Source organism: Triturus cristatus, chromosome 1_2 (genome assembly GCF_964204655.1).
Source record: "Triturus cristatus chromosome 1_2, aTriCri1.1, whole genome shotgun sequence".
NCBI classification, from domain to species: domain Eukaryota; kingdom Metazoa; phylum Chordata; class Amphibia; order Caudata; family Salamandridae; genus Triturus; species Triturus cristatus.
In genome coordinates, this window is record NC_140580.1 from 127,509,197 (window position 1) to 127,536,026 (window position 26,830).

Consider the following 26,830-nt stretch of genomic DNA (forward strand, 5'->3'; position numbering starts at 1 on the left):
TTTAAAAGTTGACACTTAGAAACTTTTGCTAATCAAATTACCAATGTTATCCTATGGAAGGAAATTCACTTAGCAGGTAAGTGGGGTTATGGTTACTTTTTCTAGGTCAGTGTTGGATCCTAGATCCAGCACTAGTGTAACACCTGTAAGCAGTTGAGAAACTACGTTTAAGTTCCACAGGCGATTTTTAAGGAATATTTATAAGTTTGCAAAATCGACACTTAAAAGAAATTTCATAGAAAAACGGTCAATGGTTCCCTATGGAAGAAAATTCAAGTTACGGGTAAAGTATGTTCTCGTTACTTTTGTAATCCAGGGCTGGGCTCCTAGGCTCAGTACTGGGACCTCTATATAAAACAGGTAAGTAATTACGTTTTCACATTTGGTACGATTTTTAAAGAATATTTGTAGTTTGCAAAAATCGACACTTAGAAGAAATTTCACAGAAAAACAGTCAATGGTTTCCTATGGGAGAAAATTGAGTTAGTGGTAAGTACGGTCGTGAGTACTTTTCAGGGTCAGTGCTGGGCACCAGGATCCAGCACTGTGATCTCTCCTAATAGCAGGTGAGTATTTCCGTTTCTGGTTGATTTTAGGTGAATATTTTAAGTTTTAGAAACTCCACACTTAGAAGAAATTTCAGAAGAAACCAGTCAATGTTACCCTATGAAGGAAAATTGGGTTATCGTGTTTTGGGTAAGTACTCGACTGGCAGAGTTAAGGTTCTGGGCACAGACTCAGTAGTCTCCCAGGGTCATGTAGGTACAGTTGTTACACCCTCAGTGGCACAGGGGCTGCCGGGTGCAGAGTGAGTTAGGCCCAATGTTATCCTATGGGAGGCAGGGGGGGCCTTGGTTGGTGGTTGCTGACTTGTAGGCCACGCAGCTGTGGGAGCTGGGCTCCTGGTCACTTGCTCAGGGCAAATGGGGAAGTAGATAGGTGTAGAGGTTACACTGCCAGGGCCACTCGGGCGGCTGGGTGCAGGGTGCTTTTGAGCCTTCGGGCGCTCAATGGATTTCAATGGGAAAGCTCCTGGTTGAACAAAGGCTGCAAGCTTGGGGACGAAGTTTCTTCAGGTGCCACCACCACTTCGAGAGGTAAGTTGGGAAGCTGTAGGTTAGGTAGGCACCCAGGGCTGGGCACAAGGGGCCGCAGGGCGCCGGCTGCAGGGGTTCCTTTTGGTGTCGGGAAATCTTACTCTCTGTTGATCGCGGTTGGCGGAGTCCCTGGTTCTGAGGCTGCACTCGTCGTCAGGAACGTCGAGGTGAATCCTTGTGTGCCGGATTCGGGGTCACAGTCACCGGGGGGACATCCTCGGGGGCTTTGTTCACTCCGGCACAGGCCAGGCTTGGCGGGTGCAGAGTGTGCAGGGTTCGCGGTTCCCGGGCTGATGCCAGGGGTTAGGAGCTGGTTTTGAAGCAGAGCCTCTGCTCATGGGAGTCCTAGGTGCTTGGAGCCAAAAGGTAGCCAGGTCCTCCGGGATTTGTGAGGTTGCTGGCCACAAGAGGTGCCGGGAGGTAGCAGGAGCAGGTTCGAGGGTCGACAGGCCGGTAGTGCTGGGGCCAAAGCAGTTGGTGTCTTCCTCTTCTTAGCAGCTGCACGGCATGTCTTCTTTCTTCTTGCTCTTCTTAGTTTTTCGTAATCTGGAATCTGAGGAAGGAAGGTTCAGGGTGCCCCTAAATACTAGATTTAGGGGCGTTACATGTAGGTAAAGGGCAGGGACCAATGGGTCCCTGCCCTGGGGTGGGTACACCCCCTATCCTGCCACTCTCCTGTGGGAGGGGGGCAGTAGCCTAGTCCTGATTGGGCAGGGCCTCCCATCTTTAAGATGGCGAGTGCCCGGAGATGTGCTTCACCTCGCCTCCCCCACCCGAGGGGTGAGGTTGGCAGGCTGGCACATCCCCTGTCCTTATTTGGGGTTTCCGGCCAGTCTTCCCGCCAGAGTGGGGGTGAAAACCGGTGGGGGCCAGTTTGCTGGGTACAGCAAGTGGCCTGGGGAAGCTCACAGAGGCGGCATGCCTTTGAAGCTTCCCCCTGTCCATCCTGGGGTATTAGACCTAGCACCTCGCCCAGGATGTGCATTGTTGCAGGCCAAGGAGAGCGGGGGCTCTCCTACCCAGGGGTCCAGCAACCTATCTGCTGTGTGGCAGCCTAGGCAGCCTCCCAGACCAGACGTGGATTGTAGGTTAGGTTTCAGGAGCATCTCTAAGATGCCCTCTGTTGTGTTTTGTGCATTAAATCCCACACTGGCATCAGTGCGGTTTTAATGTGCTGAGAGGTTTGATACCAAACTTCTCAGTCTTCAGTGTTGCCATTATGGTGCTGGGGAGTTCGTGTTTGACGAGCTCTCAGCACCATGTACTCTTAAATGGCAGCACTGCACTTACAGTGCCCAGGAATGGACCTGGGTACTGTAGAGGCACAGGGCTCATGCTCCTGTGCCCACACCACTGGCATAGGGCACCCAGCTAGAGGGGTGGCGGATGTATGCCAGAGCAGTGTAGGTGGTGGGCATGGCACACAGGAATGTGTGCCATGTCGAATTTTTGTCTCGTCTTGTACCCAGACACTCAGCCTGCAAGGGCAGTGTGTGTGTGTGTGTGTGTGTGTGTGTGTTAGGGTACAGGGTCTCTAAGGGTGGCACAATGAGTGCTGCAGCCCTTAGAGGCCTTCCCTGGTCACAAGATCCTGGGTACCTAGGGTACCCTTTACCAGGGGCTGACATGTGGCGAGGGTTTGCCAATTTGGGTTTGAGATTTTTAGGGAAGGAACATAGGCCCTGGGCACCTGATTGGCAGGAGTCCAGGGCACACTCAGTCAAAGTACATTCAGTAATTCAGCAAAACGTGGGGGCATACCATGCAAGAAAGATGGCACTTTCTCACAGTCCCTTCCCTGGGTTGGGTACACCCCCTATCCTGCCACTCTCCTGTGGGAGGGGTGCAGTAGCCTAGTCCTGATTGGGCAGGGCTCCCCATCTTCAAGATGGTGAGAGCCCGGAGATATGCTTCACCTCGCCTCCCCCACCTGAAGCGTGGGGTTGACAGAGGCTGGCACACCCCCTTTCCTCCCTTGGGGTTTCCCACCAGTCTTCCCGCCACGGTGGGGGTCGGAACCGGTGGGGGCCAGTTGCGGAGTACAGCAAGTGGCCTGGAGAAGCTCACAAAGGCGGCATGCCTTTGAAGCTTCCCCTGCCCATCCTGGCGGAGGAGACCTCGTCCATGAGGTGCATTGTTGTAGGCCCAGGAGAGCGGATGGCCCTCTACCCTGGGGTCCAGCAACATGTCTGCTGAGTGGCAGCCTAGGCAGCCTCTCAGAAAGGACGTGGATTGTAGGTTAGGTTCAGGGGCAACTCTGCCCCCTGAACCTAACTGTTGTGCATCTTACATTAAATCCCACACTGGCATCAGTGGGGGTTTAATGTGCTGAGAAGTTTGATACCAAACTTCTCAGTCTTCAGTGTAGACATCATGGTGCTGTGGAGTTCGTGTTGACGACCTCCCAGCACCATATACTCTTAAATGGCAGCACTGCACTTACAGTGCCCAGGAATGGACCTGGGTACTGTAGGGGTACAGGGCGTGTGCACCTGTTCCCACACCACTGGCATAGGGCACCCAGCTAGAGGGGTGACTGAGGTATGCCAGGGCAGTGTGTGTTGTGAGCATGGCACACAGGGATGTGTGCCATGTCGACTCTGTTTTGTTCTGCACCAAGACACTCAGCCTGCAAAGGCAGTGTGTGTGTGTGTGTGTCAGGGTACAGGGCCTCTAAGGGTGGCACAATAAGTGCTGCAGCCCTTAGGGGCCTTCTCTGGTCACAAGGCCCTGGGTAGCATTTACCAGGGGCTGACATGTGGCCAGAGACCCTATTGGGTTTAGGCTTCATGCAGTTTTAGGGAAGGAACACAGGCCCTGGGTACCTGATTAGCAGGAGCCCCGGGCACACTCAGTCAAAGTACATCAGCAATTCAGCAAACAGTGGGGGCATACCATGCAAGAAAGATGGCACTTTCTCACACAATGAAGAAGTAGAGGGAGGATATGAGGATAACTACCAACCTCCCCCAGTTCATAGGGAGAGAAGGGCCCCAGTGGCCCTGACTCCAAAAATAAACCCCTCAGCACCTAGAGCCCACAGAGGTGGATCAGGTGCTGCTGAGGACTTTGAGGACAGCCTCAATGAGGACAACCTTTTAGCAAGGTTGACCAAAAGAGTGGATCTAGAGACCAGACTCCTGGCACTAGAGAAAGAGAGAGCCGAGATGGGCTTAGCTCCCATCAATGATGGCAGCAATTTACTAAATAAGGATGAAGAGCAATCTTATGATAGTAAAATCCCCAAAGAGATTGTCCCTAAATATGAAGAGAGTGATGATATCACAAATTGGTTCACAGCTTTTGAGAGGACCTGTGAAATGAGAAAAGTGAAGAAGTCACCCTGGGGGGGGTAGGGGGGGGGCAATCCTTTGAGAACTGTTTTCTAGTAACAGCAGTGACAGTCTCCTGACCCTTACAGGGGCAGTTGCTGGGTCTTATGACCTCATGAAGAGAACGCTGATTGAGGGCTTTGGACTCACAACTGAGGAATACAGAATTAGATTCAGAGGGACCCACAAACCCCAAAACCAATCCTGGATTGACTTTGTTGACTACTCAGTTAAAAGACTAGGAGGTTAGTTAACTGGACATAATGTGCATGATTTCAATGGACTTTACAATTTGTTTATGAAAGAACAAATTTTAAGTAATTGTACTAAGCAAAAGTTACATAAGCTTTTGGTAGACCTAGGTCTAATTTCTCCCCAAGAATTGCGAAAGAAGGCAGACCACTAGGTCAAGACAAGGGTGCCAAAAACAGCCACTGGGGGTGACCAAAAGAAAGGGGTTACAAAACCTCCCCAGGGGAAAGGTGGTGAGAATCCCCCAGATACAAATCCTGAGTCTTCAAAAGGGCCCCAAAAATCTGTACAGGGGAGTGGGACCTAAATCTCTTCCAAGTCCAACAATAGGTACAGGGGAAAGAACTTTGATCCCTTAAAGACCTGGTGTAACAACTGTAAGAAGTTAGGACACTTAACTGGAGATGCTACTTGTCCTAACAAGACACCCCCCTACTCCACCTACAGCTACTGCTGGTGTCGCCATTCTCCAGATGGGATCAGCAGTGTGCCTCGATCAAATCTGTTTGCACACTGAAGCAGTTCTAGTCACAGAGGGGGAAGTTGAGTGTGACACTTTAGCTGTATGGCCACCCAACTTAAAGAATGATTTGCAATGCCCTTGGATCAATGGGAATAGAATAGAAGCACTGGGGGATACAGGTGCCAGTGTCACTATGGTGAGAGATATACTGGTTTCCCCAGAGCAATACCTGAATGGGAAACTTAGCTAGTCACCAATGCTGACAGTGTTATTGCTAACCATGCCATGGCTATGGTGACATTAGACTGGAGGCTGGTTACTGGCCCGAAACAGGTAGTGGTCTCTCCAAAGCTTCTAGCTGCATGTCTGCTTGGTAATGACCTGGAAACCTCAGCATGGGCTGAGGTAGAACTTAAAACCCATGCAGCAGTGCTGGACATCACTGAGATTGTGTGTCAAGACTAGAGAGCACAGAGCCGAAAGCAGGGTGAAAAAAGTGTTGGACCCTGAAAGTATGGCCCAACCTTCCAAGAGGAAAGGTAAGAAGACCTGTCCTCTATGATCAGTCACAATTGATCCTTTTCTGCAGGTCCAGAATGGCTCTACATAAATGGACGTCATAGCTCATAAATATTGTGCATACAGCACATCACTTGCCTGGAGAGGGAAATTCTTGCAGACACACTAATCAAACAGACATGCCTCGCGAGCGTTAGTTAAAGCAAACATTACTTACAGGTGTCTTCAGTCCATCAGGTGCCCATTATTCCACCATCCAGTGGCTGTGTTTGGAGTTGTTCGCTATTCTCATTTTCTTTTCTTTTGAGTGTCAACCAGTGGTGTGCAGAGCCAGCCCCCTAACATGTCGAAGGTAAGCCCAAAATTTCCCCCAATGCATAAATGCCAACTTCAGATTTGTTTTTCCACTTTTGCTTTCAGGAGCAAGGTTCAGAGCTCAACATTTTTTATTTCAAAATGCTGGTTTATGTTCCAGGATCGCACTCTGGCATGCCTATTCACAGGTCAATAAAAATTTTCTATTTTGAAACTTAAAATTGCAAGTGACATTTATACTATGGCTTATTTTGCTGTTGCATATAAACATTGCTGCAGACATAATCTACTGCACCCTACAGATCTGCAGCATATCACTCTTTTGTTGATTGAATGTGATTCTCCTGGGATATGAAAATCGTCTATATTTTATAGACTTGAAGTAATCACATCTCCCATAATGCAAGTTTGTATGATATCCAGTGCCATTGGCCTTGTGGTGCTGGTGACTCCCAGGGTTCTCAAAAAAAGTTAATTGTTCAAGGTCCTAGTATCAAGGAAAACTGTAAAGCCTTTGACTGATTAATTTCTACACTGAAACTTAATTTTTGCAGAAAAGAAACCTTTTGTTTTAAAAGATAAAAAAATATAAGATTCATAATCAGTCCATTATTTCCTTTGTAGTATTTTTTTTCTTGATCCTATGAATGTACACCGTATCTGCACTTACTAAATTCATTTCTTGATTTTAGGAACATCTGACCAGAGTTGAAGATTTCCTACAACAGAGCCAAAGACTCCTCTCTGAGGAGAAGCCCAATGTCTCTGAGCTACAAGAACTACTGGATGTCAGCTTTGAGTTTGATATAGAACTTCCGCAGATCGGGGAGTTGCGCGAGAGGCTCGAGCAGGTTCGATGGTTACAAAATGTAAATCAGGCATGCAGCAATTCGAACACCCTGACCTTGGATGATATGAGATGACTCATAGACTTAGGAGTTGGTTTGGCTCCTCATGTTACAGTGGAGAAAGCAATGGCGAGGTTGCAAGAACTGCTGACAGGATCTGAACACTGGGATGATAAGGCCCGAAGCCTCATCAAGGCCAGGTAAACAATTCTGACTGCTGTCAGTGTCAATATATATAGTACCCAATGCTCTCAAATGTTGAATGTGACTGTGCTAATAGTGGGAGAAATATTGTATCACCCCATATGCTGACCTTGTCTGCATCGCCATGGTCTCTCGTGCTCAAAATGAATTTCTGATAAGCCTAAGCACTGGGTATGGGCCTCTAATCTGCATTAGCCCCTGCAAGTTTTCTTAAATGCACCTCTCCGCAGAAAACAGTTTTTACCCTCTTTTTGTACACTGGAACAACATGTTCATGTGGTGGGGGCTTGGTTTTGAGCTGGTTATGTGCGTAGTTTGATCATCTTTACCACTGAAAAGATGTTGTTATGTTTCAAGATGTAATTGGAATTTTGCAGAAACCAGGATATTTCTTTTAAATTGGAGACAAAATGACCTCTAAGTTTCTCTAACTAAAACATCGGCATTGTAGGATTCATTCTCACTGATAAACATTAAAGTAGAATAGTCCTGCTTATGTGTGGGGACACCTGAAAACAAACTTACCCACACACACTCCCTGCATGTATCGCTGTGGATGCACATGCTTACCGTACCTTTGCCATCTATTATGTGGCTCGTACGTTTGCAAGTTACTTTCTCTCAAGTCACAAGGTGTGGTGTGACTCCTCCTCTTCGAGTAACATGAGCACTGACTCGATGTTGGGTAGTTTTTCCGGCTTCGGGTGGCAGTAGGAGTGGCTCCCCACTGGCTAGTAGCCAACCCAGTTGCAATTCTCTCCCTCTATCATAGGACACAATGGGTGGAGAAAGGAGGCATCCTCAAAAACCTCCTGAAGCAAGTTTGAAAAAGATGGTGAAGAGCCAGTGTAGGAAAGTGGCCCTTTTGGCACGGTTACCCCCCGCGTTTCCCTGACTGATGCATATTTGACTGAATGTGCACTGGGTTCCTGCTAAGCAGGTTCCCAGTGCTGTGTTCTTTCCCAAAACTGTACCATTGTTTCCACGATTGTTGCACCTCTGGCCCACATAATTCCCTTGTAAAAGGTACCTGTGGTACCAAGGGCATTGTGACCAATGAGGGTCTCTAAGGGCTGCAGAATGTATTGTGCCATCCTAAGAGACCCCTCACAAAACACAAGCATACTGCCACTGCAGCCTGCGTGTTTTGGTGCAGATAAAGTTAAGAGTCGACCCGGCACACATCTGTGTGCCAGGCCTACCTTCACTGCAAGAGGCATACGTAAGTCACCCCTACAGCATGCCTTACAGCCCTAAGGGAGGATGCACTATAATTCATGTGAGGGCAACGGCATGAGCAGATACTCCCCCCTACAGTGTCTTAAGTCCATTCTTAGACCTAATTGCACAGTGAAGCCATCCTGAGTACATGGGCTAGGAGCTTGTCACTACGAATGCCACAGCTCCATGATGACTTCACCGAATTCCAAGATGTTTGGTAACAAACATTACAGATTAATGAGCCCACACTGATGCCAGTGTTGGATTCATTGATAAATGCACTCAGAGGGCACCTCAGAGGTGCTTTCTTAAAGACTGCCAAACCACTAGTGTGTGTCTGACTGGTCTGCACCAGCCTTCCATCTTGTAGGAAGCTGACTCTCAATATACTATACCAGTAGGAGGTATAGTGTGCACAGAGTTCAGGGAGTCCCAAAAGGTGTGTGTGGTAATCATAATCAGAAGTCCGTTAGCTGAGGTGTATATTCTATAGATGGTTTATTTAAGCTTAGTTGCAAGGTATGTTCCAGGTAAGTCGATAACAGCCCCACCAGGAGCAGCCTCCTTGCTGCTCAGCCTGCACACTCCAACTGGCACTCAGCACATCACCAGGCACCCATGCATTTTATGACCTCACCAAGCATTCAGCACTCATCCTGGCTGAGCAGTAGGGAAGGTGTAGCTAAGGAAAAGGAATGCGATCGTTAACTCACAACATATCCTCTTTCCTTAGGGAAACCATAGACAGAATTAATGTAAATAAATGGAAAACATGCATATGACCCAAAAGGAAGAAAATGGAAGATAGAACTACATTGTCAAATCAATAAATACATTAAATTCACAAATAATTGATGAAACATTCTTAATGTATACATGTATGGAACATTCTTAATGTATAACTGTAGGAAAGTGGCTCTGTATATACTGTTCCCAAATAGGTACAGTGTGTACAGAGTCCACAGCCCCCAGAGGTTTGGCAGAGGCTAAAGTTCGATATAACCTTACTCTCTAAAGTGGTAGCTTGGTCGAGCAGTAAGGCAGTATCAGAGGACAGTGTAAAGCATTTGTTGTACACACTCAAGAACTGAACTCTAGGCCAATGGTTTGTATATAAAAATATACGGTTTTATTTTAGAACCAACAATAGGTATCAAAATATACTTTCTCAGAATGAGATGCTTTAGTTAAATACTTTGCAAGAGGCAATTGACTTGTGAATGCAATAGTTAGTTTGTTGCAAAAGGCAACACAATTTCAAACACAATAATACATTGAGCTCAATGTGAATTTTAAGTTATTTGCAATACATTAATTTCAGGAATACTTTTCTAACTCCAGGACTGGATCCTAGATTCTGTCCTGGGACAGGTCTTGGAAACAAGTGAGTAAATTCGTTTTAGTTACTGTTGTGATTTTTAGGCAATATTTTGCTATTTTGAAAGTTGAAACTTAAAAGAAATTTCATAGAAAAACAGTCAATGATTCCCTATGGTAGAAAATTCAAGTTACAGGTAAAGTATGTTCTTGCTACTTTTGTAATCCAGGGCTGGGCTCCTAGGCTCAGTACTGGGACCTCTATCTAAAACAGGTAAGTAATTACGTTTTGACAGTGGGTACGATTTTTAAAGAGCATTTGTAGTTTGAAAAAATCGACACTTGGAAGAAATTTCACAGAAAAACAGTCAGTGATTTCCTATGGAAGAAAATTGGGTTAGTGGTAAGTACGGTTGTGAGTACTTTTCAGGGTCAGTGCTCGACACCAAGATCCAGCACTGGGATCTCTCCTAATAGCAGGTGAGTATTTCTGTTTTCGTTACTCGGGTGATTTTAGGGGAATATTTTAAGTTTTAGAAACTCCACACAGAAGAAATTTCAGAAGAAACCAGTCAATGTTACCCTATGGAAGAAATTTGGGTTATCGGCTTTTGGGTAAGTACTCGACTGGCAGAGTTAAGGTTCTGGACACAGACTCAGGGGTCTCCCAGGGTCAGGTTGGTACAGTTGTTACACCCTCAGCGGCACTGGGGCGGCCGGGTGCAGAGTGAGATAGGCCCAATGTTATCCTATTGGAGGCAGGGGAGCCTTGGTTGGTGGCTGTGGGAGCTGGGCTCCTGGTCACTTGCTCAGGGCAAATGGGGAAGTAGTTAGGTGTAGAAGTTACACGGCCAGGGCCACTCGGGCGGCTGGGTGCAGGGTGCTTTTGAGCCTTCGGGTGCTCAATGGATTTCAATGGGAAAGCTCCAGGACGAACAAAGGCTGCAAGCTCGGGGACGAAGATTCTTCAGGTGCCACCACCACTTCGAGAGGTAAGTTGAGTAGTTGGAGGATAGGTAAGTACCCAGGAGTCGGGCACAAGGGGCCGCAGGGTGCAGGGGTGCCTTTTGGTGTCGGGAAATCTTACCCTCTGTTGATCGCGGTTGGGGGGGGTCCCTGGTTCTGAGACTGCAGTCGTCGTCAGGAGCATCGAGGTGAGTGCTTGGGTGCCAGATTCAGGGTCACAGTCGCTGGGGGGACGCGGTTCGGAGCTGATGCCAGGGGTTAGAAACTTGCTTTGAGCAGAGCCACTGCTCATGGGAGTCCCAGTTACTCACAGTTACAAGTTAGCCAGGTCCTCCGGGGTTTGTGAGGTTGCTGGCCACAAGAGGTTCCCGGGATTTAGCAGGTTCGAGGGTCGACAGGCCGGTAGGGCTGGGGCCAAAGCAGTTGGTGTCTTCCTCTTCTTAGCAGCTGCACGGCAGGTCTTCTTTTTTCTTGCTCTTCTTTGCTTTTTCGGAATCTGGAATCTGGAGAAGGAAGGTTCAGGTTGCCTCTAAATACTAGATTTAGGGGCATTACAGGTAGGTAAAGGTCAGGGACCAGTGGATCCCTGCCCTGGGGTGGGTACACCCCCTATCCTGCCACTCTCCTGTGGGAGGGGGGCAGTAGCCTAGTCCTGATTGGGCAGGGCCTCCAATCTTCAAGATGGCGAGCGCCCGGAGATCTGCTTCACCTCGCCTCCCCCACCTGAAGGGTGGGGTTGGCAGGTTGGCACATCCCCTGTCCTTACTTGGGGTTTCCGGCCAGTCTTCCCGCCAGAGTGGGTGTCAGAACCGATGGGGGCCAGTTTGCTGGGTACAGCACGTGGCCTGGAGAAGCTCACAGAGGCAGCATGCCTTTGAAGCTTCCCCCTGCCCATCCTGGGGGAGGAGACCTAGCACCTTGCCCAGGATGTGCATTGTTGCAGGCCCAGGAGAGCGGGGGGCTGTGTGGCAGCCTAGGTAGCCTCCCAGACCGGATTGTAGGTTAGGTCTCAGAGGGCATCTCTATGTAGTGCTTTGTACATTAAATCCCACACTGGCATCAGTGCAGGTTTAACCCCTTCTGTGCCCATGACGAGATAGTCTCGTCATGGAGCGCGGTTGCTCTGTGCCCATGACGAGACTATCTCGTCATGGGCCCCGCCCGCTAATACAATGCCCGGCACAGGAGGGGGAAAGGGCGGGGCACTCAAGGGGTTAATGTGCTGAGAAGTTTGATACCAAACTTCAGTCTTCAGTGTTACCATTATGGTGCTGTGGAGCTCTCAGCACCATATAATCTTAAATGGCAGCACTGCACTTACAGTGCCCAGGAATGGACCTGGGTACTGTAGGGGCACAGGACTCATGCTCCTGTGCCCACACCACTGGCATAGGGCACCCAGCTAGAGTGGTGGCTGATGTATGCCAGGGCAGTGTAGGTTGTGGGCATGGCACACACAGGGATGTGTGCCATGTCGACTCTTTGTTTTGTTCTGCACCCAGACACTCAGCCTGCGAGGGCAGTGTGGTTGTGTTAGGGTACCGGGCCTCTAAGGGTGGCACAATACGTGCTGCAGCCCTTAGGGGCCTTCCCTGGTCACAAGGCCCTGGGTACCTAGGGTACCATTTACCAGGGTGTGATAAGTGGCCAGGGTTTGCCAAATTCGGTTTTAGGTTTCAGCATAGATTTTAGGGAAGGAACATAGGCCCTGGGCACCTGATTGGCAGGAGCCCAGGGCACACTCAGTCAAAATACATACAGCAATTCAGCAAAAAGCGGGGGCATACCATGCAAGAAAGATGGCACTTTCTCACAACTACTGATGCACTTTGACTTGATATGCACGGGGTCCCTGCCAATCAGGTTCCCAGGGCCTGTGTTCTTTCCCCAAACCTAACCCAACTGGCAGCTCTGGCCACAGGTCAGCCCCTGGTAAATGGTAGCACAGGTACCCAGAGCACTGTGACCAGGGAAGGCCTCTAAGGGATGCAGCACTTTATGTGCCACCCTTAGAGGCCCGGTACCTTTCCACATACACACTGCTTTTGCAGGCTGCGTGTTTTATTGCAGAACAAAGCGCAGAGTCGACATGGCACACAGCCATGTGTGCCATGCCTACAACCCACTGCCCTGGCATAGATAAGTCCCCCCTCTAGCTTGGTGCCCTGTACCAGTGGTGAGGGTACAGGTGCATGAGCCCTGTACCCCTACAGTGTCTAGGTCCATTCTTAGACATTGTAAGTGCAGTGCTGCCATTAAGAGTATATGGTGCTGGAAGCTTGTCATTACGAACTCCACAGCACCACAATGGCTACACTGAAAACTGAGATGTTTGGTATCAAACTTCTCAGCACATTAAACCCACACTGATGCCAGTGTGGGATTTAATGAAAAATGCACACAGAGGACATCTTAGAGATGCCCCCTGAAAAACAACCTGTCTCTGGTGGGTTCCCTGACTAGTACACACCAGCCTGCCACCACAAGACATGTTTCTTGACCCCTAGGGTGGGAGCCTTCGCTCCCTGAGTCCAGAAACAAAGCCTGTCCTGGACGGAGGTGTTCACACCTTCCCCAGTCCAGGAAGAGCCATCTGTGGCAGGGGAGCTTCAAAGGCCTGGCAGCCTTTGTAATGCGACCCCCAGTCTCTCCTGCTAGCAGGAGCAGGCCCCCTTCCTGTCTCCCCTCCTTTTCGGCGGGAAGACAGGTGGTAAAAACTAGCCAGCCCAGAAGGTGTGCCCACCTCTGCCAACTCCACCCAACAGGTGGGGGAGGCGAGGTGAAGCACAACTCTCAGTCCCCGCCATCTTGCAGATGGGGGGACCCAGCCAACCAGGGAAATGCTTATGCCCCCCTCCCAGTGGAGGTTGGCACAATTGGGGGTGTACCCACCCCAGGGAAGGGACCCATTGGTCCCTGCCCTTTACCTACCTGTAATGCCCCTAAATCTAGTGTTTAGGGGCACCCCAGAAACTTGCTTCCTCAGACAAGAACCTGCAAAAAGAAAAAGAGCAGGACCGAACAGCCGTTGCGAAGCTAACAAGAGGAGGCCGCCCACTGACTTGGCCCCAGCCCTACCGGCCTGTCCACACCTCGAACCTGCTCCAGCGAAATACCGGTGTGTCCTGCAGCCAGCAATCTCTAGAAACCCGGAGGACCTGCCTGCCTTCAATTCTAAAGATTCTGTCTCCCGTGAACACCGGGTTTGTTCAAACACCAGTCTCCAGCTCCGCAAGCATCCGCGAGTGTGCACCACTCTGCACCCTACACCCACGGCCCGAGTTAGAGTGGCCCAACACCAAGAGGAGGTCTCCCTGGCGATCCTGACGCCTGTAGCCTCAAACCGGAAGGTCCCCCCAACCGCGACCAGCAGCTGGTAAGAAGATCCGACCCTAAAAGGCTCCCCTGCACCCGATGCCCCACGGCCTTGGGTGGCCCAACCGACGGTACCTAACCAACCCCCAAGATCCCAACTTACCTCTCCAAGTGGTGGTCGCACCCAGAAGAACTCGTCCCCGAGCCTGCAGTGCTTTTGCAAACTGGAGACCCTCCATTGAAAGCTAGAGGGCACCCGACGCCAAAACAGCACTCTGCACCCGGCTGCCCCTGTGCCCCTGAGGGTGCATCTTTTGTGCTGGCCTAAACCCACATTTACCCTGAGCTTAAGTCAAGGAGCTTTACTCCCACAACCTAGTGGCCTGCTCGTCAGCAGCCACCAATCGGAGGCCCTCTATCCCCCATTGGATAACAGTGGACCTCAGCAGTCTGCACCCGGCCACTCTAGTGCCGCTGAGGGTGTAACAAGAGTGCATCCTTGACCCTGGGGGATCCCTGAGGTTAAACCCAGAGCACCAACCACCACAACAAAGTACTGACCTTTAAACCGATAACACTATTTTCCTCCTTAGGATAACATTGACTGTTTTTCTATGAAAGTTTCTAAGTGTGGAGTTGGAAAACCTAAAGAAACTCTTTTAAATTGTACTAACTAACCAAAAGGATTTTACTTACCTGTTTACAGGAAATGTCCCAGTGTAGTATCCAGGTATACTACACTGTGTAAGAATATGCCTCTGATAAAGCCTTACTGCTCGACCACACTACCACAAATAGAGTGAGGTGCTATCTACTTCTGCCTACCTTTTGGGTTCCACTGGACGCTGTGCACACTATACCTAACTTTGGTTTAGTATATAGAGAGCCAGCTTCCTACAAAAGGGTGCTTAAGGTAAAATTGTCAAACCTTCTAACTCCAGCTAAATGGTTTGCGGATCTCATATCTGATCAAGACATCTAGCCGCAGATTCCTTCTCTTCTAATTCTCCCCAGGCGCCAGACTGGTTCTGGTAATTTTTACAGTAGTACCGCTGTGCGTCAGTAGCGGGTGTCTAGCGACTGCGTTCCCTGGATGTGACGTCGACGGACTCGATATAAGCCCTTCCCTGACGTCAGTTTTTTCTTTTCCGCGCTTAAAACGCGGATCCGATCAGTGGTTCCTCAGGTCTTTTTTTGGCCTACCTAGACTGTTTCTTCAAACTAAACAGTGTGCCTTTAAACAACTTTTCATGTCCTCGGGGTTCAGGCCTTGTAGCACAGATATCTGCCACGGATCCTCACTTTGTATATGGTTCCTGGGGGAGTACTCTGACTCAGAGGAGTGCGACTCTTGTCGTCAACTTCATCCAAAGGCACTAAGGGAACATCGAGGGAAGCTCCTAGCGGTGTGAATGTCAGTCTTCCAAGATTTCCCCTCGACCTCTGTCCCCCTCGCGCTCCACAAACCGCCTGCGGGTCCAATCCAGAAGCCGTTCCTGTGGGCGTCCTTATCCATCGGCGTCCCAAGGTAAATCTCGACGCAGGCGTTTGAAGTTGCAGAGGTTCCTGACTTCGCCACATAAAGCCTTTTGGGTCTTCACCTTCCCTTGGAGCGTCCTTGGACCCTAAGCTGATGCACAATGCTGTGCCTTTGTACACACCGGCGCGTTCGTCGTCTGCTTCAGTTCAGATTCCAAATCGGCTTAGACGCCTGTGCACAACCCTTCGGGGTTACCACCTTCGTGGCCTGGCTCAGACGACGGTGTCAGGTTCTGATCTACTGATGACAGCGCCCTTACTGCTCCACCACTACCCCTCTCTGACTCAGACGCATTTGCTCTTCGGCGCCAGACTGTGTCTGATGCGGCGCCGGTAGAGCCACCTGTGTCACTCTTTTCCTCGGCTCTCTGTAGTCCTCCCTCCTGTTTTTTCTTCTGAGGAACACAGTTATGGAGAGGGTTTAGAGTTTCACCATCCCATCTCTGACATGGTTCAACCTCTTATGGAGTCTAGCTGGTGGTTTGGGTTGGGTTGGGTGAAGCTAACGGCTTGGAGTCTTCTCCTCTCTGGGGGATATGCTCAGACGAGTTCTGTCATTTTGGCTGTGGCGCTTCCTTCTGTGGAATTGACGACAGATCCATTACTTGGCGTCCTGCATCAAGGCCAATCGGGAGTAGAGCTGATGCTTCCTCATAGTGAGGCTCTTTTTGATATTCTGTTGAGGGCTTGGGCTGAAACAGGGACCCTTGTGGATCGCTTTATTTCCCACAGACACTGTCCGGCCCCTGGTGACCCGACATGTCTCCTCGGACATCCACCTCCTCATAGTTTTGGGGTACAGCCTGCTTTGGCTGCCCAAAATGTTGATATTTGTTTACCCCCTGCTGTCCCACTAGAAAGTGGCCAGAAGTCTAGACACTTGTGGCAGGCATATTTTCTCCTTCACCAGTTCTGCACTGCTGTCCCTCAATACTACTTGTGTCCACGGACTCTTCTCCCATATATTGTGGGACTCATTGGAATGCCTGCTGCCCTTCCTTCTAGAAGAGACCCAGAACAATCTTCTTCAGTTAGTACGGGATGGGTAACAAACCACTAAACTGATCATTTGCTGTGGTATGGATACCACTGATTCTGGAGGTTGAGCTATGAACTCTTCAGGAGATCTATGTCGGAATACCTTGTTGCACACACCTGGGTTTTCGGAGGCGGTTCAAGCCACCTTAATTTATTTACCTGTTGATGTGCATGTGTATTTGGTGCACATGCCGACTCTGCTATGCAGTTATTTTGAGATAGTCCGGTTGGAGCAGATTCTTAACTCTGCTGTCTGTTATCCTAGTACTCTTGTGGTGCGTTAGTTTGGGGAAAGATCCCTTTTTCTTTCACATATGAGCTATCACAGGACGGAGCTCATTGACTTTGCTTTTCAAACCTCTCCGCCCTCCTTTTCCAGGGTGACACCCGGTGAGGTGTTCCTCCTTGCTGCAGGCACTTTTATTCTTCTTATACTGTCGGTGACAGTTGAAGTGTCCAGTTATCTCAGGTGGATGTTATTTTGTGACCTTTTGTGCGCCTGTTCTTAAAGGTTCTTTCTGAAGGTAGTTTTTCTACCTGAGTACTTGTTCTACAGAGGGTATTTTGCTTGCGTTGTGCAGATGCGCTCGTTCCCTGTTCTACGGGGGCCATCCTCGGTATGCCTTATAGGCATTTTGGGATCTACTTCTGATGCTTAGTATCCCTTATAGGGACTTCAGTTTATCTGTCTCTGAACAAGAAGTGCATGTGAGTTCCAGTGTACACTAGGGGTAGCTCCTATATCCATGGGGCATTTCTTCCATTTAGTTGCATCCTTCTTCCCATATAAGAGGTAATGGAACGAGTGACAAGATCCTTGGACTGGATAGATTTTTAGTTCTGGCCTAAGACCTTTATTAGTGCATTGGCACTTCTTGTTCTGTGTTTACTAGGCATTGGCAAGGTTTTCTGCCAATGTTCTTTCAAGTTCTGTGTTAGGCTATAACTCTATTGCATTGGTTCATATTCCGCCACTGCCCCCCGGGTTAGCTTGGTCCTGTGCCATCGACCTTGCTGCCTTTTTTCTGCTTCATCCCTGGAGTGGATGTTACTCGTAGCATTCTGGTGTGCCTTGTACCCTTTTTAGGTCGAGCCTAGCGTTGCTGCGCATGCGCTGCTTGCTCTGCGAGGCATGCCGTAGTAGGGTATGTTTTAGAAGTGGAGTGGAAGCCCCGCCCATATTTTTAATTTGCTGGTGGCATTGTCTTTGGCAAACGCTAGCTTCCCTTTTGTTATTAAGCTTGTTAGTCCCTCCCGAGTACCACCCTGTCTCCTGTTGTTACCTCCCATGAGGACTGGCTCTTTTACTAGTGCCCTAACTCTGGAGCTTTCATTAGCAATCCAGAGAACTACTTACTTTATTATTGTACACGGCACTTACAGGACAGCAATGGCTGCTGCTTCGTAAGACACTTTGCACTCGTATTTCTCCGAGAAGGAACTTCAGCGCTACTGATGGCTGCTTGCATTTCTCAGAGATGCTGTTTATTTATTTTTAATAAAGAGAACTGAGCAGGAGATAATAATTACTGCCTACATCAAGGCTCGAACCCTGTTCTCCTGCTCCAAAGTCAGCAGCCTTGGATGGTAAACCACCTCCTCAGTTAAAGGAATTATTTTGTTTTTTTTAGGCGGTTTATCATGGTGTTCGAGGCATATGAGCTGTAGATAGTATACTTGCTCATAGATCGCCATCTGGTGTTGGGCTCGGATGTTTGCAGTTTGTGTTTGTCTTGGAAGAAGTCTTTGTAGTCACGAGGTACGTGACTCCTCCTTAGGACAATAGTGCGCATGGGCATCGACTCCATCTCCAGATTGTTTTTTTCTGCCAAAGGATTGGGATGTAACTTGCTGCGCTCCGGGTCGGTTCCGAACCCCCATTTGACGCGCAATCCCTCTCCACTCGACAGTATTGTCTCGATCACGTTTCCCTTTCGACGCGCATCTTTAAATACAAACACCTCGATCTTGAACACGGGCCGTTGGGCCTATCCGCGCCAACCACGCCTGCTGTCAATGGAAAGGACTCCTTTAAAAAAATGCCCCGGGTGTGGTGCTAAGTTCCCACACACGGACTTGCATGAGGTTTGTAATCTCTGCCTCTCCCCGGAGCACGAAGACAGAAACTGCGAGGCCTGTCCATCGTTCAGGTCGAAGAAAACCATCCGTGATCGTCGGGCTCGATGTCACGAAATGTCTTGTGGAAGAAGCTCGATTCCAGACATCTTCGGAGCAGATCCCAATGTCCAGCTGGAGCAACAAGGTAATGAAAAAGACGTCTCCAAGGCCGACGTCGAAGAGGAGACCATCACCCCGGCTTAGCGGTCCATAAGTACCGAAACCCCTCTCCCAAAACTCAAACCTAAGGCTCCAGTAACACCCTCGCCCTCTGGTAGACACCGGCAACATGGCTCAGAAGTCCCGCCCTCGGGCCCGGCTATGAAACCTAAAGATAAGCCTTCCGGCTCGGGCTCGAGCCAGTCCCCTTCCAGTGCCGAAAAGTCACCTTCGGCACCGAAGCACAAGACCAAAGATGTGCCACGCCCGTCTTCGTCGGCACCGAAGACAGCCTCGATGCCGAAGTCCTCGGCATCGAAACAGACCAAGGACAAACAGTCGGAACTGAAAAAATCTTCGGAGCCGAAAACAACTTCGGACCCAAAAAAGTTGTCGGCACTGAAAACTCTCGGAGCCACAAACTCCTATTGTAGGAAGGTGGATATCTGACTATGGTTACCCCCAACTTTTTGCCTAGTGTCTAGCTGGTTTTTCGACTTAGTTGGCCTGAGATCCTGCCATTCAGGGTCTCAGGCTGTCTGCTCTCTCTTTAAAATGGACTCCATGTACCCTAGGTACATAACCAATTGGTAAGGATCACCTTATTGGACCCTGTACAGTGTACCCTAGGTACCCAGGGCATAGGTGTACCCTAGGCCTCCCAGGGGCTGCAGCATGTATTATGCCACCCCTGGTCTGGCCTTCCAATCAGACACAACTGGCTGATCACTCAGCTGGGGCAAGGTCGTGTAATCACCCCTTGCTTAGGTGTAGTATTCCTATACCTACCTTATATATAGACACATGTGTACCTATCAGTCACTCCTATGGCAGGCCTTGACAATCCTGGAGGCAGAGTGCTTGGTAACATGTGAGATGGTGCTCTAGCATGAGCTGAGCCTGTCTGCAGCTTTCGGAACCATGTCCTTATAGCTGTTCTATGATATAGCCTACCATATACTCTTAAAGTGCCTTATAATCTTAGACGGTTATGGTAACTATGGTTTGGCTTTATCAAAACATGTCGTGTAAGGTGTATAACACTTTGGAATAATACCCCCATACCATTTCTGGTGATGAGGATATTATTCCTCCCTTCTAGAGGGAGAGACATGTTAAAATCCTACTTTGCTGTTTATCTCTAACCAAAGCCTCAGCATCACAAAATGGATGCTGCTGCCACAGACACAAGTCTGACCTCCTGCTGCTGGGAGTGATCCCAGCCAGGGAGGCCTGGACAATAGGTTTCCTGCTTGGGGAGGTGCTAGCACCTCCCCAGACAGCCTTTAGTGTATTGGGGCAGGGTGGGCTGAAAGGAATGAGACATGCCTGGGGCACACAAGGTGTTCCTTGCATAGTCCAGTTCAAACCGGCGCTGGGGCACTCCAGCCCCAGCTCTGGCGCGAAACTGGACAAAGGGAAGTGGGTGTAACCACCCCCTCCCAGGTCCCACCCATAAGGCGTGACCTAGCAGGTATCCCAGCCCCCCAGATTAGTATAAGAGTGGGAGTTGGGCCTCAAGACTGTAGATTATCCTGAACCTGCAAAACTGAACAGAAACTCTGGACCTTCGACATTCGACGAAAGAAGAAGACTGAAGAATCTCCCTTGTAGCCAAGGAGTGGCTACCCTGTGCAAACAGGCACCATCAAGAGACTACCCTTTGCTTTGCGACCGTTCTGCGAGGAACCGACTGCAGAGCCCGACCAGAGCCTTGACTTCCAGACTTCTCCGACCCTCATCCACATCTGCAGCAGAGCTGAGATCCGTGGAGGCGACGAGCGACGTGGGACCGGCTACCTGGGAAAAGTGGCTAGTAACTTACAGCGCAGCTTCTGAGGTACCCTCGAAGTTGTGCACCGGGGATTGAGAAGCCCCAACCCCAAGCACCATCTGCACCGAAGATCAGCCCCCCACACTCCACGAGTCCTGCGTGGGGCCCTTCAGCATTTTCCTGCTTGCCGCGTCTGTCCGGTTGCTTGCCCGCTGGCTAGTGGCCTCTGTGACGACGCACCCTGAAATCTTCTGCGCTGGTTTGGCTCCTCCAGACTGGCTCCCGCTTCTCTGCAAAGAAGAAGCACCCCAGACCTTCCTGGTCTGCACCAGAAGCAAGTCCTTTGTTCTTCGTGGGTTCCGCTTGCCAAGGCTTGGTGAGTCCTAGTCCAACTTCGACGCCGCCGACAGCAAGAGCCTTCGTGGGACAGCTCGCCTCCTGGTCCTGGTCGTCCTCGACGCTTCCTGGTCCTCCTGGCTGCAGCGACAAGCTTCACCTTCACCTGCAACTCTTCACGACATCGCCTGGTTCCTTCCTGGTTCCACGTGGTCACTGGCTAGTGACCTTGACTCTGTCCCCTCTGCTTGCAGGTTTCTTCTCTTCTTGATCCCAGCCTTGGGATCCACCGGACACTCTCCCCTGACTGCCTGTCAGCATCTTTCTTCAGGCATCCATAGGAGTCGACGACGAAAACGACGCATCTTCACCCCTATGCACCCGCAGCCTGTGGGCTAGGTAACTTGGGTACTCCGGTGCTCATCAGGATAGTGACTATCCTAGTGTCTAGTTTTCAAGTCTCAACTTCCTAGCTACTCCGGAAGTGTCCTAAATCTATCTATTTCTAAACTGTAACATTGCTATTGACTTTTACGCATTACGCGTGAGTGTTTCCACTCTGCACACGAATCCCGTGGGCCTCCCACTTCCTAACTAACGCTAGTGTAGTGTAGCCCCAGCGATTCCGTAGGCCTAGGCCTATTCTATTTCCGTGACAGTGGTTCTTATACCACTTACTTAGTATATGGTTTGCGTGGCCCCTAGGGCCTAACTGTATTACTTACCTGTGTGACTTACTGTATGCATTAATAAGACTGTGTTGTACTTACCTCTAATCTCATAAAGAGTGCTGAGGGTTTGACTAGAATAAATACACTTTATTTTTATATATATATCTGTTGTGGTGTCCTTTCATTTGGTATTCAAGGGATTATATATGGTATCACAGCTGGCTTCACATGCCATTCAGAGTTTAGCCTAAGACTGCTCTTGTCCATGCTACCACTAGGATAGCTGGTCTATAAGGTTGACTTTACAACCAATCACCATAAGGGTATTTGGACTGATATAAGGTGTACACTATAACTAGTGACATCATACATCAGGCCAACTTCTCACACCTATAACAAAACATAAGGAGTCCAAGCCCCACAGAAGACCTCAGACACTCGGTCCAAAGAACATTCAGGCAAGGCAGTCCTCATTCGAATGTACTACATTCAAAAACAGGGGGGCACACACTCTCCACAGCTCTCTCAATTAGCACAGAGCATATGGAGATGGGCAATTCCACAGAAAATCTTTCTCCTGGCCCAACATGTCCCAGGAGTCCAAAACACCGTGGCAGATCTGCTCAGCAGACAAACGCAACAGATTCACGAATGGGAACTTCACCCACAGGTTCTTCATCCATTCTTTCAGAAGTGGGGGCATCCACACATAGACCTATTCGCCACCCACGAAAACAAAAAATGCCCAAGCTTCGCCGCCAGATATCCACACCCATTGTCCAAAGGCAATGCGATATGGATGAACTGATCAAACAAATTTGCATACGCTTTTCCACCTCTCCCACTAATTCCATTAGTGGTGCGAAAGCTACAACAGCATTCCCTAACACTGATACTAGTAGCTCCAACATGGGCCAGACAACCGTGGTACACCACACTGCTGGATCTCTCGGTAGTACCACACCAAAAGCTACACCTCTCACCATGCCTCCTAACCCAGAACCATGGAGAGATCAGGCACCCAGACCCAGCTCAGCTCAACCTTGCGATCTGGCTCCTGAGGTCCTAGAATTTGGATACCTTAACCTTCCCCCTGATTGCATGAATATTATCAGGGAAGCTAGACGCCCTACTACTAGGGCATGCTATGCTGCAAAGTGGAAAAGATTTGTTGTTTACTGCCACAACAACACAATCAACCCTCTAAATGTGTCCATACAGCAGATCATATGTTACTTGCTCCATCTACAAAGGTGTAACCTAGAATATACATCCATTCGGTTACACCTCGCAGCTATTGCTGCTTACTTACAGAACAGGCAGCACCTATCACTTTTCAGGGTGCCTGCCATCAAGGCCTTTATGGAAGGCCTCAAAAGAATAATTCCACCCAGAGTACCACCCTCACCTGTCTGGAACTTAAATATAGTTCTCACAAGGCTAATGGAACCCCCTTTCGAACCATTACATAAATGTGAGCTGCAATTTCTCACATTGAAAACAGCATTCCTAGTGGCCATCACTTCCCTTAGAAGGGTTAGTGAAATACAAGCACTCACCATACAGGAACCTTTTCTTCAAATGCATCAGAACAAGGTGGTACTCCGCACCAACCCAAAATTTCTACCCAAAGTCATTTCTCCCTTCCATCTAAACCAGTCGGTAGAATTACCAGTCTTTTTCTCACAACCTCAAACCGTTGCGAAAAGGGCTTTACACACACTGGATGTTAAAAGGGCCTTACTTTACTACATCCAAAGAACACAACCTTTCAGAAACACCAAACAGCTATTTGTCTCTTTCTCTCCACCACATAAAGGCAACCCTATTTCTAAATCAGGGATAGCTAGGTGGATTGTTAAATGCATACAGATTTGCTACCACAAAGCAAAACGAATGCTATCTGTTACCCCTAAAGCCCACTCTACAAGGAAGATAGGGGCTTCTATGGCTTTTCTAGGCAACATACCACTAGATGACATCTGCAAAGCAGCGACATGGTCAACACCGCACACTTTCACAAAACATTACTGTGTAGATGTGCAAACCAAGCAACAAGCTAGTGTGGGCCAGGCTGTACTAAAAACACTGTTCCAAACCACTGCAACGGATGCCGGTGGTCGCCGCTAGGGTTGGGTACTGCTATATAGTCTATGCACAGTGTATAATCTGCAGCTCATATGCCTCGAACGGAATATGCTACTTACCAGTATGCATCTGTTCTTGGCATGTAGAGCTGCAGATCTATACACGCCCACCTGCCTCCCCGGCTACCTGTATCCGTTCCAGTCTATCTTATTTAGCTACAACACACATGGGTTTCTTTACTGTTATTACTACGCTCCATCTTTCCCTGCTGCCGAAAAACAATCTGAGGATAGAGCCGAAGCCCATGCGCAATACAAACCAAAGGAGGAGTCCCCAACCTCGTGACTTCCAAAGACTTTCCAAGAGGAAAAACAAACTGCAAACATCCGGGCCCAACACCAGATGGCGATCTATGCACAGTGTATAGATCTGCAGCTCTACATGCCAAGAACAGATGCATTCTGGTAAGTAGCATATTCCTTTTCATTGATGATGATGATCATACTGATGGTGGTGGGAATATAGATCCAGATGGGGATGATGATGACGCACATACCATTCCACACAACGTAGACACTTGGGATGACTACAACACAGATCGCGACCCACATAATGACCCGGACCTTTATCCATCTAGGTCATCACCGCCAGATTACAATATTGGGTTTGCGCAACTAATCAATAGGGTGCCCTTAATATCACGGGGTACAATTACATTCTGATCCCTTAGACGAAGATTTCTTGCTTGAAACCTTTGCACCCTCGCAGAAATCCACGCACATCCTGCCAATGTTAAAAGGCATGCTTAAACATGCCCCAGATGTTTTTAGGGACCCTGTCAGAACCAGGATTCTCAATACAAGGGTAGACAAAAAGTATAAGGCAGCTCCCAATGACCCAGTTCACATTAAAGGTCAGGTCCCTTCGGATTCTCTTGTGGTGTCTAATGCACGAGGCAAACTCACAGAGTACAGGCGACACTCCTCCTCCTGATAAGGAGTCCAAGTTAATAGATGCATCGGGTAAACTTATTGCGTCACAGGCCGCAAATCATTGGCGCATTGCCAATGCCCAAGCTTTATTGGCCAGGTACGACAGGGCTCATTATGACGAACTTGAACAGCTCATGCAACACCTTCCTGACCAGTACAAACCGAAAGCCAATATTCTTCCAAGACAAAAACAAACTGCAAACATCCGAGCCCAACACCAGATGGCGATCTATGCATAAGTATACGAATCTACAGCTCTACATGCCAAGAACAGATGCATACTGGTAAGTACCATTTTGCTTCCCTCACCAAGTCACAGAGGCAGATACTCGCTTTGGGCACTGGGGCTCCACCCCGCCAATGTTTGTGCTCTATGTGCAATACAAAATAATAATTAAATAATCACTTTGCACATTGTGTAATATGATTATTTAATTATCACTGAGGATGGCACCTAAAGCATGAAAAAACGTTGAAGATCCAACTTCGTATTACAAGCGCCTGTCCTTTGTCAGCTTCATACTCTGACTCGCGTTATGCGAGGGTCAGGCAGCCAGGCAGGCACTTTCACTAGCACATGGTGCGCGTGTGCCAGTCATTGTCGAGATCAAAGTGCTTCATTCATTTCAGCCCTGGACTTGCTTTGTCTGGGCACTTTGTGCTTCACCCCAAATGACGCACAGGAGTGTTCGTTTTTGAAGCAGCCCCGGGCAGCATGATTTTCAGCTCTCTAACTGCCTGGAGCTGCATGCTAATTTCCCTCCCTTTCCGATGTTGTTGTGGTGTTGCGGTCTAGTCGACGGCACGCTAGGCGTGACGTCACCGGACTTCCGGCGGCGGCCATCTTAGGGGCGCATTAGCGCGCCGATTCGAATAGCAGAAGGAGCTCCGTGCCGGCGCTCCTGCTGGAGTGTGTAATACATGAATAAACCCCTCAACCCTTGCCAACTGTCTTAGTCATCTGTGGTGGGGCATTGTACAGGAAGAAAGGGGCAACATTACAATGGCGACGAGGAGGTGAAACGGCCCAGCGCTGCCTCCAGGGTGAGAGTCTCGTGGTCTGCCAGCCAACGACGCCCACAGGCACCACCCCTGACCAGCAGGAGCGCGGCAGTGTCGCGGAGAGAAAAGGCGAGAGCGCTACATTCCTGACGGGCCCCCCCTGAGCCGATTCCGGACCGCGACAACCCCACAGGGTGGAACCGCCCCAGGTAGAGTCCACGTGGAGAGGCGGTTGCACGCATCGTGGCGGGGGTCACAGGACGTAACGCGAGCGGCGGCACCACAGACCGCGACGACGACCCGGACGCAGGGAGCCCCGACAGCACCCAGGGGTCGAGAAGCTCGAGTCCACGACCGCGGCGAACGGAGGCAAGGAGGAAGATGAGTGCCACTTCGACGGGACTGCCGAACCCGATACCCTTCCTCACGAAAGCTGGGGTTCCAGATATGCCATGGGAGGATTGGAAGCCGTACTTCTTGAATTTCCTGTTCGCCTTGGAAGAGGAAAGTGGCGCTGAGTTCTCGAGCTCGCGCAGGAAGAGGATGCTGCTACACCATTTGGGCCCTGCAGGTCAGAGGGTTTACGACGATCTGGTGAAGGTGGTCCGGCCCGCGGCGGATGACGATGTGTTCCAACACGCGATCGACGACATGGATGCTCATTACCGCCCGACAGTGTGTGTAGCCGTCGACAGGTACAACTTCTACCACAGAGCGCAACAGAAAGGAGAGACGATTGACCAGTACGTAGCGGCGTTACAGAAGCTGGCCCTAACGTGCAAGTTCGGAGCCTTCCAGGAAGAGTTGATTAGGGACCAAATAGTAATGCACGCAGCGAATGCGTCCATTCAAGATAAGCTGTGGGCTAACAGAGACGAACCCCTCAATACGGTGATAGCCATGGTGAAGAAGGCAGAAATGTCCAAGAGATGTGCGGAGACAGCGAAGAAGGACCGCCACCCTGAACAAACAGTGTGCAGGATAGAAGACCGAAAAGGCCACGAGAGACAGACGACGACGGAGCAGCACGGCACGCGACAACACAGGAAGCCCATGACCCGGGGCGCGAAACAGCAGACGCAGGGACAAGGGAGCACCAACGGGTGCTACAGATGCGGCAGCGAAAGGCACGCCGCCAACGACTAAGGGTGCCCAGCGTTCCGGGCCAAATGCACGTACTGCGGGCTGATGGGGCACTATGAGAGAGTATGCCGAAGGAAGACGTCAAGGCAGCAGGTGAAGTACGTGGCGCAGGAGATGACCA

At 49.6% G+C, this 26,830-nt stretch overlaps 1 pseudogene across 1 annotated transcript in view; it reads left to right on the top strand.

The window, feature by feature from the left end:
- The window catches only part of LOC146866942 (lysine-specific demethylase 5B-like), a 492,309-nt pseudogene that overhangs the window by 110,970 nt on the left and 354,509 nt on the right, over nt 1-26,830 (top strand). The window contains exon 5 of the transcript XR_014966721.1: nt 6,671-7,026. The product of XR_014966721.1 is annotated as a lysine-specific demethylase 5B-like (transcript). The remainder of the gene's footprint in view (nt 1-6,670; nt 7,027-26,830) is intronic.